Source organism: Aethalodelphis obliquidens, unplaced genomic scaffold, assembly GCF_003676395.1.
Source record: "Aethalodelphis obliquidens isolate GAN/ISIS:26980383/991018 unplaced genomic scaffold, ASM367639v1 scaffold21, whole genome shotgun sequence".
Taxonomy (NCBI): domain Eukaryota; kingdom Metazoa; phylum Chordata; class Mammalia; order Artiodactyla; family Delphinidae; genus Aethalodelphis; species Aethalodelphis obliquidens.
In genome coordinates this window covers 1,331,692-1,351,146 of record NW_020837965.1, presented here as the reverse complement: position 1 = coordinate 1,351,146, position 19,455 = coordinate 1,331,692, and the positions used below count along the sequence as shown (strand labels likewise).

Below are 19,455 nucleotides of genomic sequence, written 5' to 3'. Positions count from 1 at the left end.
AGAGAGAGGAGTAAGAGGGGGCGACTGTGGGCTCTGTTCCTCTGTCCTACGTTGGACCCAGCGTCGCAGGACCCCAGGCACTCACAGTTCTTTGCTCAGGGTCCCTCCCCACCCATCAATGACTCAGTGAGCACAAAGGGCCCCAGGAACTTGCCTCAACTTGTCTTTACTGGAAATACTTCTGGACCTCCCATAACCAGAACCTTTGAGTAGTGCCCAGGGCGTCCAAGAGTCGCTCCTCCCATCTCCTCCTCCCCCACAGAACACAAATGCTAATTTTTTTTTAAGTTATATATGTATGTGTGTGTGGGAGTATATATACATAAATGCATATATGTCATATTTTATAAGTATGTATATGCATAGAAAGACTAAAAAGATATACATTAAAATATTAAAGATGAATTTTCTCTGGGTGGCTAAACTATGAGTGATTTTTATCTTTGTGCTTTTTTGTATTTTCCACCATGCAGCGTTTTCCAACAAGGGCAAAATATTATAAAGAATCTCTAAAATATCTTTCACGATTCTAGTCTGTTCCTGAAACCATGGCCAAGGGGACTGTTTGTGCAGGAGTGACAGAGAACATTCATTCACTCACTCATTCGATGCATTCATTCTTTTGTTTGACAAATATTTGAGTGCATAATGGGTATGATTGCTGGACCCTATGATAATAGCAGACATATAAGATACAATTCCTGTCCTCAGGAGCTTTTAAATTCAGATTTTAAAAACTTAAAGCACTTTGTGACCACCTAGAGAGGGGTGGGATAGGGAAGGTGAGAGGGAAACGCAAGAAAGAGGGGATATGGGGATATATGCATATGTATAGCTGATTCACTTTGTTATAAAGCAGAAACTAACACACCATTGTAAAGCAATTATACTCCAATAAAGATGTTAAAAAAAAAAACCCTTAAAGCAGAATACTCCAAGGAAATGAGTGAGTAATGAGGAAAATAAAGGGTCCTGAGGAGGATGAGATGACTTGCCTCCCATCAGAGGCAATGCAAGAAATGGGGTTTGAACTGGGCCTTAAGGGGTGGGTCAGACTGGGATAAGGGGAGCAGGTGGTAGGATATTCCAGGCAAGGTGAATGGCATAAGCAAAGGCACAGAGGCAGCAAAGGATAAGGGATGTTTCAAAGTTAGCAAATGAAGCACACAGTGTGTCTTGACCACCCATGGCTAACAAGTAAAGGCTTATTTTATACACTCAAAAGTTTTGCTCAGAGTAATCCTGTGAAGTAAATGGGGCAGTAGTCGCTCGCATCTCATAGGCAGGGAAACTAAAAGTCTGAGGAGATAATGGCTTCTATCCAAGGCCTCCAAGTAGCAGTGGAAGACACGGAAAGAGACATTTTTCAGATCTCCTGAAACCATGGGTGCTCGCATCTGGGAAACAACCTGTGGGTAGAGATAGAGGGTTTCTCATCAAGAGAGAAACGAAGTCACTGCGCTTCCCTGGTGGCGCAGTGGTTGGGAGTCCGCCTGCCGATGCAGGGGACACGGGTTCGTGCTCCAGTCCGGGAAGATCCCACGTGCCGCAGAGCGGCTGGGCCCGTGGGCCATGGCCGCTGGGCCTGCGCGTCCGGAGCCTGTGCTCCACAATGGGAGAGGCCACAGCAGTGAGAGGCCCGCGTACCACAAAAAAAATAAAGAGAGAGAGAAACCAAGTCACTAAGAATACAGAGCAGCATTCCATTACTCATAAACAAGTGGCCAAATGAATCATCCTTCTCTGTGTATGTAGACTGTACATCATTGCTTGGGGATAGAGAAAGGTGCAGAATATATATACCATGCTGTCAACGTTCATGTGGGTGGAGGAGGGTGCAGGAAAGAGAGAAGGAAGGTGGAAAAAAGAAGAAAGAAAATGAATTAAAAGTTTTACAAAAGGCAGGGACTTCCCTGGCGGTCCAGCGGGTAAGGCTCGGTGCTTATTTGATCCCTAGTCGGGGAATTAAGATCCCACATGCCACGTGGCATGGCCAAAAAATTTAAAAAAAAAAAAAGTTTTACACAAGGCAGTTGGGAAAAGCATAAGAATGGACAAATACTTTTGTTTCAGGCATACTTTATAATGGCAAAAACGTGAACAACTAAAATGTTTAGGTATAGATTTTACTTAAAATAGTTATGGCATATTTGTACCATAGAAATGAATTTTTTAGTCTTTAAAAAATGAAAAAGAACATACATAATTATTAACATGAAATAGTGTTTAGAAGACATATTTTTCAGTGGGAAAAAATTAGGTAATAGTATGTATAATATGAGCCCAGCCCTTTATGTTAATTTGCTCATGGAAGGGGCTTCCCTGGTGACGTTGAGAATCCGCCTGCCAATGCAGGGGACACAGGTTTGAGCCCTGGTCCAGGAAGATCCCACATGCCACGGAGCAACTAAGGCCGTCCACCACAACTACTGAGCCTGCGCTCTAGAGCCCGCGAGCCACGACTACTGAAGCCCACGCACCACAACCCAGAGTAGCCCCCGCTCGCTGCAACTAGAGAAAGCCCGCGCAGCAACAAAGACTCAAAGCAGCCAAAAATAGATAAATAAATTTATTTTAAAAAAAATTTGCTCATGGAAGTTACTTCAATAATGGCTGTCAATGGCTGTGGGATTTTTTTTTTTTTTAATAAAAATAGATTGGTTTTAGGATGGGGAAAATTAGCAAGAATTCTAATCGGTTTTTAAACTACTTTTTCTTATTTACTGGATTTAATTTCAGGCATTGTCCTTCCTTTATTTTCCTAGTTGATCAATGGTCCCCCTGGAGCGCTGTGACAAGGCTATTTCCTGAGATGCCCCACGTGAGGGGAGACTTGTCCTGCTGCCCATCCTGGGACTTATTCACAACAGATCCTTAGTCCCAAAATAAACAGCCAGTGTGTTTCCTCTTCCTAAAGGGGAAGCAGAAGCTCCTGGTGAGCAGAGGGAAGCGTGAGCCCTGTCTAGACCATCATCCAAGGGGAATTCTGTCCACACAGTTCCCCCTGGAAATCCCCGAGGCCCAGAGCAGCTCCACTGACTCAGGCCACCCATTCTGATGGCATCTCGGAGCCCAGCCCTTCTCCAGCACCCCACTCCATCCCATCCCCCTAAGGAAAGGCAAATTATTCTAGAGGCACTTGGAGCGGGGTGATCTTACAAAAGAGAATTTGCTCAGATAATGAGTCCAATTAGAGCCTCCTAGATTGATAGGCCTGTCAAGTCTAGCCTTGAACCTTGCCTGCAGAAAATCCACTCCTCCCAGCTCTGGGAACACAGCTGGCTGGGACCTGGCCCGAAGGGAAAGAGACGTTGCAGGGGTGCAGGCTAACAGGCCCTGCTTTCATTTCTGAGTAAAAGAATCAAGGAAAGGGATCCTCAACCATGGGCAGCTTGCCCCCAGGAGATATTGGCAATGTCTGGTGACAATTTTGGTTGTCACAACTGGAAGGTGCATGTGTGTGTGTGTGTGTGTGTGTGTGTGTGTGTGTGTGTGTTGCTGACATGTGGAGGGTAGAGGCTTGGGATGTTGCTGAGAATCTCAGAATGTATAGAATAGCACCCTCCCCATCAGAGAATTATCCAGCCCCAAATGTCAATAGTGCCAACCTTGGGAAATTCGAGTCTGAGGGTTGTTATCTGAGTTATAGATGCAAAGAAAAAGGACTCTGGGGAATCCCCGGACTTGGGGAAAACAAAGACCCACTGGAAGGAGGATTTTCCTAAAGATAAGAGCAATGTTTCCAAGCTGTTGGCCCCCCTCAAAATATGGTATAGCTCGGGCTTCCCTGGTGGCGCAGTGGTTGAGAGTCCGCCTGCCGATGCAGGGGACACGGGTTCGTGCCCCGGTCCGGGAAGATCCCACGTGCCACGGAGCGGCTGGGCCCGTGAGCCATGGCCGCTGAGCCTGCACGTCCGGAGCCTGTGCTCTGCGACGGGAGAGGCCCCAATAGTGAGAGGCCCGTGTACCGCAAAAAAAAAAAAAAAAAAAAAAAATATGGTATAGCTCTATTTCAAAAGTATGTTTTAAATAAATGATTGTCTTGAATGGATAAAGAAGATGTTGTACATATATAGAACAGCATACTACTCAGCCATAAAAAAGAATGAAATAATGCCTTTTGCAGCAACATGGATGAACCTAGAGATTATCATGCTAAGTGAAGTAAGTCAGGAGGAGAAAGACAAATACCATATGATATCACTTATATGTGAAACCTAAAAATATAACACAAACGAACTTATCTACAAAACAGAAACAGACTCACAGACATAAAGAACAGACTTGCGGTTGCCAAGGGGAGAAGAGGTGGGGGAGGGATAAATTGGGAGCTTGGGGTTAGTAGATGCAAACTATTGTATACAGAATGGATAAACAACAAGGTCCTACTATATAACACAGGGAACTATATTCAATACCCTGTGATAAACCAGAATGGAAAAGAATATTAAAAAAAGAATATATATATATATATATATATGCATATGTATGTATAACAGAATCACTTTGCTGTATAGCAGAAATTAACACATCACTGTAAATCAACTATATTTCAATAAAAAAGATTATCAGGGCTTCCCTGGTGGCGCAGTGGTTGAGAGTCTGCCTGCCGATGCAGGGGACACGGGTTCGTGCCCTGGTCTGGGAAGATCCCACATGCTACGGAGCGGCTGGGCCCGTGAGCCATGGTTGCTGGGCCTGCGCGTCCGGAGCCTGTGCTCCGCAACGGGAGAGGCCGCAGCAGTGAGAGGCCCACGTACCGCCAAAAAAAAAGAGATTATCAGAAAACATGAAATTATAACAAAAAATAAATTATTACCTTATAAATACTTTTTTTTTTTTAAGAAGAAAAAAGAATGTGGGAAAGAGCAGAGGACGAAGGAGAAAGACCTAGATTCTGGCCACTAGCTTCCTCTGGTTCTGAGCATTTGGTAATTAAAGGCAGACTTCTTTGTCAGGAACCCAGCAAGTAAAGCAAAGGAATAGAATCTATATGTGTCATGTTAACATTTATCATTGTCTGGAACCTTGGAAATATCTTTGAATGTCCCTGAAAAATATATCAACATAATACAAAGTGAACTAGAAATTTAATAACACTTGAGTTAACTCAATTAATAGGTGGTCAAATGTCTGTCGTTGAAGTTGCCTCAGTGAAGATTTGACTAACTATGTCTGCAGGGACCACATCTGCCAGATCTTTGCTTGGCTTCTCCCTGGAAATCTTGGGTACTTCCTTAGATATCTTGAGCCTCTGGTAGGATGCTATGACATGTCCTCCTCCTTGGACTCCTTTCCCAAGATCTGATTTGGTTCACCAAGCATTTACTGAGTCCCTCCAATGTGCCTGGCCGTATAGTATCTGCTGTGGATACATAATACAGTGCATGCATGCTAATTTGGGATTAGCATCTTTAGGATTTGAGACTGAAGGCTTGAAGAGAAGTTTTGACACCTTTTGACTGTCCCTTAAAAAAACAATAAAAAACAGAAAACCAACTACATCAGTGCTGCACTCTCCTGTTGCTGCTTCTTCTTCTTCTTCTTTTTTTTTTAATTGTTAAAAACAATTTATTGTGGACAGTTTCAGACATATACAGCACATGAAAATAACAATGTACCCATCACCCAGCAAAGGACAAGGACGCTGTTGCTTCTAATAGAAGAGGATACTAGGTGAGTGAGTGCAAGCTGGATGGGGCTGGAAGATGATCAAGGACGTCCCAATGGAAACTGTTCGTGAAATTGTTGGAGCTGGAGGGTTCGATCTCAAGTAGGACTATGAGCTCAAGATCTATATGTGGAAATCTTCCACGTAAAGATGAGTCCACTGAGACTCATGGGCAGAAAATAGAACAGAAGCCTAAGGGCTAGACCTTGAGGTGCAATTCATAGTTGAGGGGGAAGGGGAGGAAGTGAAGGCAGCAAAGAAGTTGAGTAAGAGCAACTAGAGAAATAGGAAGAAAACCAGGAGAGTGCAGCACTGTTGTAGTTGTTTTTTTGTTTTTTATTATTTTTTTAAGGGACAGTCAAAAGTTGTCAAGACTTCACAGCATGAACCCTGAGAAAAGGACCTTGGGGTGTAGGGTGACCAGCTGTCCTAGTTCGCCCAAATCTGTCCCAGTTTTAGTACTGAAAGTTCTACATCCCAGGAAACATCTCAGTCCTGGGCAAACATGACAGTTGGGATGTGCAAAGCCTTAAGCTAGATACTAAGTTGGGGCATCAAAAATGAAGAGTTCAGCAGTCAGTCATGTAGACACATACCCCCTAAGAGACCACATCTTAAAAAAATCACATTCTGTATTTGCCACATCCTCTGAGCATCCTCTAAAAACCCTGGCTTGGACACAGGCCAAGGTTAATAAACTGAACTAGTTGGATCCAGTCTTTGAAAACCTTTGTTCACTTTTTGAGGTTTTTGGCCTGGAAGCATTTCCTATCATAAAATTTCGTTAGCCAAACACTTATTTGGCTCCCGTACTGTTTCTCTAAATTGCCTTCACTCAGGTAATTGCTCTTACTCGAAACACAGCTGTCCAGATAGAGTAGATGGCCTTTCAGAAAAGAAAGTAAACTTAAAAACTGATATACCAAAACAAACAACAAAAGAAAACCTGGTGTGCCTGAGAGAAAGATGAAAGAAAATTAGCGCATTCCATCAAATCTATAGGTCGAATTTTGAGAAAACTGCAACAGATTTGGGGAACTACAAGGTACTTCTCTGGCAGAAGCCCATAGCTTTCCAGAAGCCCATAGCTTTTCTGAAGACCAAACATATTGTGGTTTTGTGAGTGGCTGTCTCAAAGCTCTTCTTCTAGTAGTATCTTGTGGTGTTTGGAAATCAGGGGAAACTATGAATGATTTTCATGTTTTCTGGTTTTGTTTTTTACATGTTTTTGTTTCTGCCCATTTCCTTTAAGCCGGAGGCCCAAAGCTGGCAGCCTGTGAGCCAGTTCAGACTGTGAATGTGTTTTCTTTGGCCTACAGGCTGTTTTTCAAATTTTTGAATTAGTTGCCGGCATTTAAAAATCAGGAGATTTCACTCCCCCCTGCCCCACCAAAAAGAAAAAAAAAATCCGGATTTCCTGCTTTTCTTGAAAAATTGGAGGATCTGAAGACACTGGGCTGTACGTCCACATTGCAATGATGTGCAGGAGCTGAGCAACAGCTGCCCCCTTTGGACAGGGTGTGTGCTCATCCTTTGGCCCCATCCCCACCTGGCCTGCTACCTCCCCTTCCTTTACCTACCAGGCCCATCCCAAGACTCCACAGAGAATGAGGCTTCCAAAATAGCTCTGTCATTAGTTCTAAACCATTTACCTTGAGCTGCTTCCTGTTCTACATCCCGACATGTTCCCAGGACTTGAAGGTTCTGATGTGATGACTGACTTCCTGTTTGTGGATTCTACTCATCCCTCTGGTTTGACACCTGGCACCATTCCCTCAGGCTACCTGTGCTTCCTGTCCACCCTGCCCCTGGCCCTCTACACCAGGAAGACCCACCCATGTTCCAAGCTGCTGGCAGCCACAAAAACCAAGCCAGAGGCATCCCGCTTGGTTGGCTCTCACCTCGTATCTGTCCCTGCTCTAATTCCCCACTCACTACTTCTTTCAGGGCCAACCTGGTGGCTGACCATCCGACTTTGTCTTCTGTTTCCATCCTTGAAATCATTCCTTGGACTCGACCATAGAATTCAGCTCTTGTTTCAGCTCTGGGCCTCTCTCTCTTAAGCTTTGCTTGTGACTCTTTGTACTTACAAAATCTTCAACTAAACCCAGTGCCAGGTCTTGGAAATGTATTAGAGTGGTGCTAGCTGCTGCAGCAAACAAATCCCCAACATTTCAGTGGTTTACACCATAAAGGTGTATTTCTCACTCACATAACAGTCAAAGGGGAGTTTTCCTGGCCTTAAGGCAGGACCAAGCCTCCTTCCAACTGTGGCTCTGCTATCCTTGAAGGTCTCAGAACCCTCTTTATCCAGCTAATGAGCAACAAAAAGGAGAGAATGGTGAGGAACCCCTGCTTCTTCACTGCCTTCCAGCCTGGAATTGACACATGTCACTTCCACTCACATTCCCTTGGTGAGAGCTTACCATACGTTCCCACCTAAACGTAGGAGGAGATGGGAAGTATAGTCTGGGTGTGAGGTGCCAATCCCCCAGTGACAGTGTCTGCAAGGGAAGGGAGAGCCTGAGTTTGGGGAGGGCAACTGGCCTTCTCTGCAGAGGCCCACAGAGCTGTCTCCCTGGCTGAGCTGGTACTAGTCCCCATTAAGTGTGGGAAGGAAATTGCACATTTTTCTCCAGGATTATAGAACTCTCCATGGCAGAACTCTCCATGGCAACTGACAAAAACCCAAATCAGCCTAAGGAGAAAGGGCATTTGTTGGCTCTCATAACTGGGAAGTTAAGGGAATGAGGTGGCCTAAAGCGCAATTGGAACCAGACCCTTAACCATGGATATTAGGTTTCTTTTTCTCTTTGCATTTCTGTACCTTGACTGAGGCCCCTCTATCCTTCTGTAGATTTTCTCCATGTGACAGGGAAGGAGGCTGACACCTGCCCTTGCATCACCTCCTCCCAATTCCATGCTCTAAAAGGCAAAGGCCACTTCTCCAGCTTCAAGCTGTAAAAACCACAGAGAAGTCTCTGATTGGACTGGCAGGGGCCACAGGCCTACCAGGGAGACAGACAAGTTGTGAGTTCCTTTCCTAGCACATTGGAGTGGGAGCAGAGCAGCTTAGTTAGGGAAGCAGGTACTGCAGGACAGACAAAGCAATGCATACATAAACCTTTGACAGCACAGCATCTGACCATACCTCTGTGGCCAGCTCAGGCCCTGGGCCTCAGTGCAGATCCCAGGGAGCAGCCCCTTGAGACCAGAGCACACTCATTCTACACTGTTCTAGTTAAAGCCATAGTTTCCATAAGAGTTAATAGGATCTTCTTGACTTTCCATGAATTCACCAGAGTTGGAAAAAGGCCTGATGATGTTTCTTTACAAGACCTGAAGGCCTTGCAAGTTTCATCAAGTTCCATCAAAGGGATATATTTACATAATGAAATATCATTGGAAAACTTGTGTTTTTCAGGCAAGAATTCACTTCAAGTGCTGAAGCATCTCCTTTATTCATCCATCCAACAAATCATTATTTGCCCAGTTAAGAGTCACGTGCTGGACATGCAATGATGGATCAGTTCAAGTCTATGGCCTCACCAGGCTTAGAATCTCTGGCATATAAGCAAACACAGTTGAGGCAAAATGTGATACCATGATCAAGTCTTTAAGGTAATAGTGTTACACAAACAAACAAAGATACCCTGAATCCTGAGTGTAGAATCAAGAGCTTCTCAGGAATGGAAGAAACTCCTGATACGCTGAATAAATGAAGGTAGGAATCAGGAGCAAATAGCAGTCAGAATATCTTGGAGTCATGACGTACGGCAAAGCAATTTGGAGTGTAGGTATCACTGGTATGCTGCCTTGCAGGTGTGCCGTTGGGACCAGCCATCCTCTAACTCTTTCCTTGACTGCCACTGAGTTTTAGTTGGAGATTTTTTCCCATGAACACACATTTCCAATTTTTTATTGTTAAGTCAATGACAATTGTTTTACATTTTCAGAAACTTATAATACCATTATGCAAAGTAAAGAAAACCAATACAGTCTAGCTCTTGATTCTTTTAATAAACTTTTTATTTTTGACTAATTTTTTTTCTTTTTTTTTTCTTTTAGAAATCCTTTACTTAGAATTCTCTTAATGTTTATCCATATTGGTAAATTTCTCTTATAGCAGTTCAAATATCTAGGTAGGAGAAGGACATTTCCAGGGAAAACAGGGAATTTAAAACTTTGTTATTTAAGAAACAAACACATTATCTTCCCCAGATACATCAGAGGGCATGCTAGGATTGCCATTTCAAGAACAATCACTCCTCAAACAAACTTAGAAATAATAGCACTATTAAAATGTTTAAGAGGCTGGTTAACTTCAAAGCATAAATCATATTATTGGAAAGCCAATCTCTACATCATTGTTTCCTGGGAAAGTAGTATGAAGATCATAGCTTTGATAAGCTTCAATAAGCGTCAATATACAGTCCACATCACTTGCTTTAGTTTGTTTGGACCTACTAATTGGTCCAAGACTTCTCCTGAATGGTCTGTTATCAGGGGGCATCCATGGAAGAGTAATATACATATCTGAGGACAGCAAGTAAGGACAGCTTCTACAGCCTTATCAGTCACATTCACACAATACCCCGGATGAGTTTCCTCTAATTTCTTGGCACAAGGTCCACTAACAAGCACAACCACACCACTGTGAGATACCTGAGTAGCTGAAAAATCAACTCTGCAAAAATGGGCAGCTTTCTCCTAATGTCTGCAAGTACACATCAGTAATATCTAAGCAGCCACCTAAGTCAATGATCTTTTTTTTTTTTTTAATTTCGTTTGCTTATTTGTGGCTGCGTTGGGTCTTCGTTGCTCTGTGCAGGCTTTCTCTAGTTGCTGAGAGCGGGGGCTACTCTTCATTGCGGTGCACGGGCTTCTCATTGCAGTGGCTTCTCTTGTTGCGGAGCATGGGTTCAGGCATGCAGGCTTCAGTAGTTGCAGCACGCGGGCTCAGTCATTGCTGCGCACGGGCTTGGTTGCTCTGCACCATGTGGGATCTCCCCGGACCAGGGCTCGAACCCGTGTCCCCTGTATTGGCAGGCAGATTCTTAACCGCTGCGCCACGAGGGGAAGTCCCTAACTTTAGCAGCCGGCAATTGAGTGCAAGAGCAAGGACTCCTTCATCAGTGAGATTGAAGTATCTTTTCAAAGAAGCTTCGTGCAGGTAAGAACAAGGTGAAGCCACAGCTTTGATTCCTTTTGAAGTTATGGAAATTCTGTTTTCTTTTGAGGAATTTAAATTTAATTTCTTCAGTTTTCTGCAGTTACATAGGTGCAGGAGAGCAGTATCTGAAATATCACAGCTTCGTAGATCTAGAGTTTGGACTCAGGATGTAAAATCTCACTGATATTTGAATCTGTTATCTGCCCCTGCACGCTCATTATTTTGAACAGTCTATCTTTTATGTTGGGTGGCAAAGGCTTAATGTCTGTGATATATCTAGAAACATTCTTCATGAAGCACCAAAGTCATCCACTGTGGGCTGGGCATCGCGGCCACCCTCAGGAGCCTCTTCCGCAGTCCCGGCCACCAAAATCCAGCCAGAGACCGTCTGTCAACGCCTGCCCCGCGCGAGACGTTATTTTTGACTAATTTTTGATTTACAGAAAAGTTGCATAGATAATACAGAGAGTTTCTATATATCCCTTGCCCAGTTTCTCCTAACAGTACATTTGTCAGAACTAAGAAACTAACATTGGTACATTACTATTAACTAAACTCCCTACTTTATTCTGATTTCACCAGTTTTTCTGCTAATATCTCACTTCTGTTCCAGGATCCAATCCAGAATACCACATTGAATTTTGTAGCTCTTGTTTTTTAAGGATCATTATTTGTTAGGCATGGGTCAACTCTTCCTCTTTTCTTCCTTGCTGCCAATGCTTCAGACATTTCATGGTTCATTAGCACCTGCTGCAGAGTGTGAATAAGGGAAGGAAACAATTTTGAAATGCAAATCAGCCAAATGTTGTTATTTATTGGTCTGTGGCAGTTAGCTCAGTTGTTAATAAGGCCAAGGTTATTGGCTCCATCTCTGTCAATGAGTCAGCCGGCTTAGCAGTGACAGGGAAATTTTTGTCCTGTGGCCATTATTTGCACCCTAAACCTCGTTCAGCTTCTCTCAAATGCAAACTTTTTGCCGCAATGGGGTAATGGTGGGAGTCTCTACCCTATCTATTACCTTGCTACTCAAAGTGTGGTTCACGGACCAGCAGCATCAGAATCACTTGGAGTTTGTTAGAAATACAGAATCTCAGGCCCCACCCAGATATAAGAATCAGAATCTGCACTGTAACAGGATTCCCAGGTGATGAAGAAGCATGGCTATTCTGCAAATGTTTATTGAGAACCTATCCTATAAATGTGCTGGAGTCACAAAAGAAAAAGGGAAGCATATCTCACCGTCATAGAACATACAACCACCTAGCAGGGATTTAAGACAAGCCAAATGACAATTACAATGTCATATTTAAGCTGAGAGCTGAAAAATAAGAAGATTTAGCCAGTTGAAAGAGGGAGGAAGGTACAGGGGGTTAGGGCAGAGGAAAATCAGGTTAGGGGTGGAGGAACTCAGGGGCAAGGGAGACCATGGTGTCTCCTGGGAACTGCACATAGCGCAACATGGCTGGAGCACCAAATGCCAACACTGGGAACGTATGATGGGGAAGATCCAGAGATTTTCTTCTCTCTGTATCCACCAGCATCATCGACAATATTATTGAGCACCAACTATGTGCTAGGCACTGTGCTAGGTGTTGGGCATATAGGTAATAAATATCATGGTCTCATTAGATATGGGACTCTAGTCCAGGTCAGTTAAATGTTGCAATTACCTAAACAACTGGAGGGAAAAGGTGCACAGTACACCAGAGGCCTTGCAGGTACAGCTCAAGGATCCCCCAGATGGAACAGTCCAAGGGAGGCTAGACCTGCGTTCACATAGGGTCAGTAGAGTGTGACAAATATGGAGTGGGTAAGAAAAGGGGTCCCAACTAAATCATCCTGTAATAAAAGGATGCATGAGTCCCATAGGGCCAGAAGGTGATGCCGAGGTCAACATTAGGCAAGGGACAGGAAGTGTGTTCATTTTTTACCGCTTCATAACAAATCACCACAAACTTAGTGGCTCCAAATGAAACCCGCGTATTAGCTGACAGTTCTGTAGGTCAGAAGCCCAGCAGGCTTGGTTGGGCTCTCTGCTTAGGTCCTCGCAAGGCTGAGGTTAAGGTATCAACCAAGCTGGGCTCTTATCTGGAGGCCCTGGGGAGGAACCCACTTCCAAATTCATCCAGGTATTGGCAAAATCCAGTTCCTTGTGGCTGTGGAACTGAGGTTCCAGTTTCCCTGCTGGCTGTCAGCCAGGGTCGACCACTCTCTGCTCCTAGACACCACCCAAGTGGCCTCTTATATCTTCAACGCCATCAACAGTGTATCAAATCTCCCTCATGCCCTGAATTTCCAACATCCTCTTCTGCTGCCGGCCGAGAAAACTCTCTGCTCCTAAGAGACCATGTGATTAGATCAGGCCCACCTGGAGAATCTCCCTGTCTTAAGGTCAACTGTGCCATATAACATGCCATAATCACAGGAGTCATGTCTCATCATAGGCAGAGATTAGGCTCTCTGTGGGGGGTGGAGGTGGGGTCAGGGGCCATTTTAGAAATTCTGACTACTACAGGAGCTAGGAATCAGATGGAGTTTTGGAATCCTAACTGGCAGGTCTTTGTTCCACCTGAGGCTTATGGTGAGGGTGGAAGTGGAGTCTGCCTTCTGATGAGCTCCCGGGAGGTGTGCCCTTGCACCATTCCGATTGCACACAGTCAGCGGTTGCACACACATAAACCCCATGGTTTATCTGATCTCTTGAAGGATTCTGGTTGTCATGGTTACTTCTGGGGCCAAGCTCCCCCTTCCCCTGAACTAAGTCAGTCTGTGAATCTTCTTGCCATCCCTGTGAAGGGTCTCTGTTCTGTTCCATGACAGCCCAGATCTGGAGCTCAGTCCCGCTTCAGTCTTGGCCCAAAAAGACACTCACTGTGGCCTTGGTGGGAGCAGCAGACCTTACCAAGGTTTGAGACATGCACCCTATCATCCCCCCAAGAGCACTAAGCATTTCTTTCCTTAGAGGCCCTTCATGATGACTGGCTCTCTCTCCTCTCTCCAGCTTCCCATCCTGCACTACTTTACCTCTTCCTGCCTCTCAGAAGCCAACCCCATGTCTCCCTTTATCATATGCAGAGCAATTCCATTTTCAACAGCTCCAGGTTTTCTTCTGCACAGCTGATGATTTGGCTAAAGCTTTGGTGTCACCACTTGTAAAGATCTACCAGATTCAGTCCTTAAGTCAAGACCACCCTCCTCCCAAGTCTTTTTCTTTCCAGGGCAGTGAAGGGGGAGGTGATTTCACATGCTGTGGGTGGATTTGCCAAGTATAGGGAGAGCACAGGGTTGCAGCCCTTCCCCTAGTGGGTTACAGGGAGCGGAAGACTGGAAAGGGAGCCTAGGAGGGTGGAAATCAGGTCCCAACTGAGGGGAATCGTTTTTACTAAAGAAGGAGCAGAGAGTGAGAGAGCAAAGCCTGTTTTAGAAGGCGAAGAAGCACAGAACTGGACCTTGAAGGAAGATTAAGATTCAGGTAAGTAGAGAAGAAGAAGAAACTGCTTTCCAAGCAGAGCCCTGTTGACAGGAAAGGCAGGGAGGAGGACGGTTTGGGGCTTGTTGTCAATTACCAGACCTTTTCGACTAGAGTAGTGTCCTGTCACAGAACATGCTGGGTGTCAAGGCCAACTGATAAAAGGCATAGAACAGGAGGCAATTACGGGACTTCCCTTCCACAGGCGGTGAGTAGCCATTGAGGTTTTCGGCATGTCAGTTTGTGCTACCAAGGTCACTTTTTATTGACTTAGCCAGTACGTTTGCAAATGTATACTTTCAGATTACACAAACCCCGCCTTTACACACACACACACACACACACAAACACACACACACACACACACACACCCCTCCAATTCACAAAAGAGCAACTGTTTGTTAACAACCTGCATTGATCTTGGTTTTTTTCCTTGGGCTTAGTGATTCCTTAGTTCACTGGGAATCCGCAGCAGAGCTGCCACTGACAGGTAATGTATTAGGTGAGATTAACTGGCTTTCAGCATCCAGTTCCACTTTTTATTGAGTCTTCTTAAAAGTGAGAGAGCTATAAACTTTGTTTCTCCGAATCCCTTGTGGCTAGGGTTCTGGTTGATGCACATTAGGCTCCATCCATTAAATGCACTCATGAGAGATGTAAATGGCAGAAGAGAGGAAGGGGGCACCTTTCTGATGCTTTGGCTATGTCTGCTGAAGAGCAATGTCAAAGCCATGTAGACATCTACAGCAGCATCAGTCCAGTGTTCAATTTCCAGATCCATGAGTGTCAAGTGGAACTTGGGGCAGAGGTGGCAGAGATGGTACCTGATCCCTGGATTACAGCCATGGTGGTATCTCAAATCGAGCAGTCTCATTAGTAGCCTTCTGGTTATGGAGGAGTCATGGTTCCCCCAGCAGGTCAGTTCTGCAGTGCTCTGGTTTTCATCCCAAGAGGGAGCTCAGTCCTCCAACCCTTCAGAAAATTATAAAATTATTAATTTTCTTCTGGTTTGAAATACCTTGAGTGGCTTCTGTTTCTTGCTCTGAACCTTAACTTCTGCAGCAAGAGGATATAAAAGCATAGTTTTTCACTAAATAGACTCAAAAAATATTCTTAGGGTTGACGTCCAAACTGTGTTGAATTGAGGGGTCTGGAATGACATGTCTCTTAGCATATGGGCTTTTCTAGGATAACGTTCCCAAGGTGTGATGCGTATACCTCTAATGATACGTAGACCTCCCTCTATGGGAGGATTTTAGATAGTACATGAGTGAACATTTACACAGTTTTAATGGATGCATATTTATTTTTAAATGTTCTAGAAGAAAATGGACAGGTAGTACATCAAATCTGATTTCATGAATCACTGACTTCATGAATATCTTGCTTATCGGAAGGTGAGAGTGGATTGTGAGCGCTCCAGCAAAATATATTAATTAATTTAATGAAAAACAGGAAGGAAAAATAGACAGATGGCACACAGATTTGGCAAAAACCACGGAGACGGTATTCAAGCGACTGAGGTTTGGAAAACCCTTTCCTAGTAGCTCATTCTTGAGTCCCCTTACCGTATGAATGAGGGGAAGCAACTTGAGACCATAAATCCTGTGCTCCAACCTATACCAGGCCCCATCCCAAAGATCACCATTCTCTTTCACTCCAGATATGATGGAAAGTCTATATTCCTCTGGAACGTCACAGAGAGAACACCCAGAACCTTTGGGTTATCACACGTCAAGGCTGGATCAGCCCATCAGTGGAACCAAAGGGTGGGGTGGGGAGGAGAGATTGCAGAATGAGCCTGGCTCCAGGAACAGCATGTATTCAGCACAGAGCCATAAGTTCAGAAATACCAGACTTGGGTGTGTTTGTTATGGAGACTTACTACAGTGAGAGGGAGGGTAAGAACCCAGGATTATTCTCAAAGGGAAAGCTGGCAAAGTCATCTCCCGAGAGCCCCTGTCAAAAGCCACAAACCCCAGACACACTAACAAAATAAGGGGACATCCAGGAGCCACCCTACTTCTCTGTCCTTGTTTTCATCCCTCAAACCTCAGATACTGCAGATATGTATGACGCTAAATGTAATGAGTACAAATTGCAACTACTCAAAAGCTATACCTTGATAAAGCTTAACTGCACCAGCAGAGAGATAAGACAAGAAACTGGATTAGAGGACATTTAGAAAAAAGGGTCTAATAGGTCAGTGATTTCTAAATGCTGGTCTATAGACCAGTGTGCAGCTGGCTACAGAATGATCACCTAAATGGGGGATGGATGAGTGTTTCAAATATTTTTTCCAGCTTTATTGAGATATAATTGACATATAACATTGTGTACATGGAAGGTGTGCAACATGTTCATTTATATACTTATATATGGCAAAATGAAAACCACCATAGGATAGGTGGGTGCTTTAAGATTGTAGATTCCCAGTCACCACCCAGAAAGCATGCTGGTTCAGGTCAGAGATGGACTCTCGGGATTGGTGTTTTTAACAAGCTGCCCTGACAGTTCCGATGTTCAGTCAACTTTTCAAACTACTTTTTTGAGACCTTGTGACTCGTGTCTCGTTGCTTCCTTCCATTCCCCATGGGCCCAGCCTGGTTCATTTCTTCCATGTTGGTTGACACTGAAAGCTCGCTAACACATTCCCTGCCCCTCTCTTATCTTAAAACACTTTAGAGCCAAACCAATGACTCCAAAGGACAGGAAAATCATACAGTAAAGAGAAATAGGATTTAGTGTCTAGAAAGAGCTTTCCTTCTTGGGAAAAGTCATCATGTAACCTCTCAAAACTGCACTTTTCCTCATCTTTAAAAACAGGGGTTAATAAATGTGCCCACATTACTGGTTTGTTATAAGGATCAAACAAAACTATTGATTCAAACACCTAGTGACATGCAATCTAAGCTAATCACATTATTTCTGTGCTCAGAAGCACTCAATGGCTACTGGAGCCTACATGTCTTGTCTGGTCTGTCAAGCTGGCATCTCTTCCTTTGGCATCTCTTCCATCTCTCCCTTTCCCTGTTCTGCAGGATTCTGTAGGACAGTCAGTCCCAAAGCCTCTGCGGTGAGCACATGACCCAAGCTAAGCCAATCAGACTCTGTCCTGGGAATTTAAACTTTGAGTGGGGATTCAGGGATGAGAGGTTTGAAGTTGAGTCATAGATTCATCCTCTGGAGATCCCCTCTCGCTTGGTCAGCTCTTCCTTCAATTCTGTAAACTCACCCATGTCCTTCCAACAGATTGTCCTCTTTTTCATTTCAGCTAACACAGAGTCTTCTGAAGCTAAAGAGCCCGAAATGATACAGCTCCCCATCATCTACAGAATGAAGCAGGTTAACTTCTCATCCTGTGTTACAGATTCTCCACATTGTGCTTATATCTCACGTAATGGCCCTTCCCTAACTAAGCTTAAGCCCCTGTGTAACAATCCCCTGGGAGCTAGCTATGTGACTGTTGGCATTTTATGGACAAGAACGAGGTCTAACTCATATGTGTCCTATGCCAGATGGCTTGACGTATTTCGATCAGATTTAATTGAGAACTAGCTCTGACATTTAAAAGTAAGAGAAGGCATCCTGTGGCTCAGAGCAGAAATACTTCCCAGACACTAAGATTACAGAGGATCTGGGTATCAACCAAGTTCTGGGGATATTTTTAAAAGTATATACTAAAGGACATATCCTATTCCTTTGGCTAGGAATTAGCTTTGGAAGTTTAAGATAGAGGGCCCAACTGATGCTCAATGAGGCCAAATGCTCCTGGATTTATATATTATAATCCTCTGAGTTATGCCTTTGGGTATTCAGAAAGGTTATTTGTACCATCAAGACATCCTGATGACCCACGAAATCTTACTCATAAGTGCTCAGTTCTGGGAACTTAAATCAAGATGTCTATAATTTTTTTTAAAACAAAAAATTCTTAACTGATCTTAACAAAAAATAACTGGTGACAAGACTATCAGCAAATTCTCTTTCCCTTCCTTATCTGTCCTGGTCCCTCTGCTAACATTATTAGCTCCAGTCACCAACTAGCCATTGCTATCTGGGGCCACGTTCACCAGAGATTGTATATTCTCTGATAGTGGAGAGAGGTAATGATTAAGGTAATTTCTCCTTCAAGAATGATGCAATGAACAAGACAACCTTGGAGTCCAGTAAACTGGGGTTTATATCCTACTCTGGCACTTGTTAGTAGTTTAACTTCAACCAAGTTATTTTCCCTCCCTAAGTTTCAGTTTCTTTATCTGTGGAATGGGCACAATAACACTGTCCCTCATCTCCAAGATTCTGATTCCGTTGGTCCGTGGTGCCTGTGGATCATTGGAATTTTGCTATGAGGATCAAACGTATGAAAAGCCAAGCCTAGTGCCTGGTTCTGAGTCTGTGCTCCATAAGTGTTCCTTCCCCTTCTCCTCCAACGCCCTCTTCCCTAGTAACATCTGTTAATTTCCACTCCAGACCTCTAATCACCTTATATACTGGTATATGTACATAAAAACTAGTGATTTTAATATATAAACATATTCTATCTACATATTCATTCATTTGTTCAACAAATAGTTATTGAGAATCCATTTGCGCCAGGCACTGTGATTAAACCAGTTAGACAAGTTCCCTTTTCTCATGGGTCCTACTTGGGACCCATGGGGAGTGATGTGACAGGGAGGCGTAGGTGTGGCGGAGGAGTGCCATGTGGACTGGGCAGGTGAGGGAAGACTTCTCTGAAGAGGGGGCCTGTGAGATCCAGAGGGCAAGGAGGAGCCAACCTGCAACCAGACCAGGGAAGAGCACCCCAGGCAGAGGGCAGAGATGTTGAAGTGGGAAAGGAATAGGATCCGATTTTATGTTTAAAAAGTATCACTGTGGCTGCTGTGTCTCAGTGGATTACAAGAGGCCAGGATGGAAGCAAGTCCACGTGACTACAGCACATCACCCCGGACACGTGGACTCCCAGAGTTAGAAAGGAGGGCAGAGGAGCTCTGGCCCAGAGATGCATATGCAGGAATGACTGACTGGGGGGGCTCACCAGCCTGGGGAACACAGGTCCTCATCCCCACCTGCACAATCAGCTGGGGGCATTACTAACAAAATTTCAAGGATCCACAGCCACAACTACAGGCCAAGAGA

At 44.3% G+C, this 19,455-nt stretch overlaps 1 pseudogene; it reads right to left on the bottom strand.

Moving 5' to 3' along the window:
• Window positions 1-10,093: 10,093 nt before the first annotated feature.
• Window positions 10,094-11,165, bottom strand: LOC113627753 (protein AMN1 homolog; annotated as a pseudogene).
• Window positions 11,166-19,455: the final 8,290 nt, after the last annotated feature.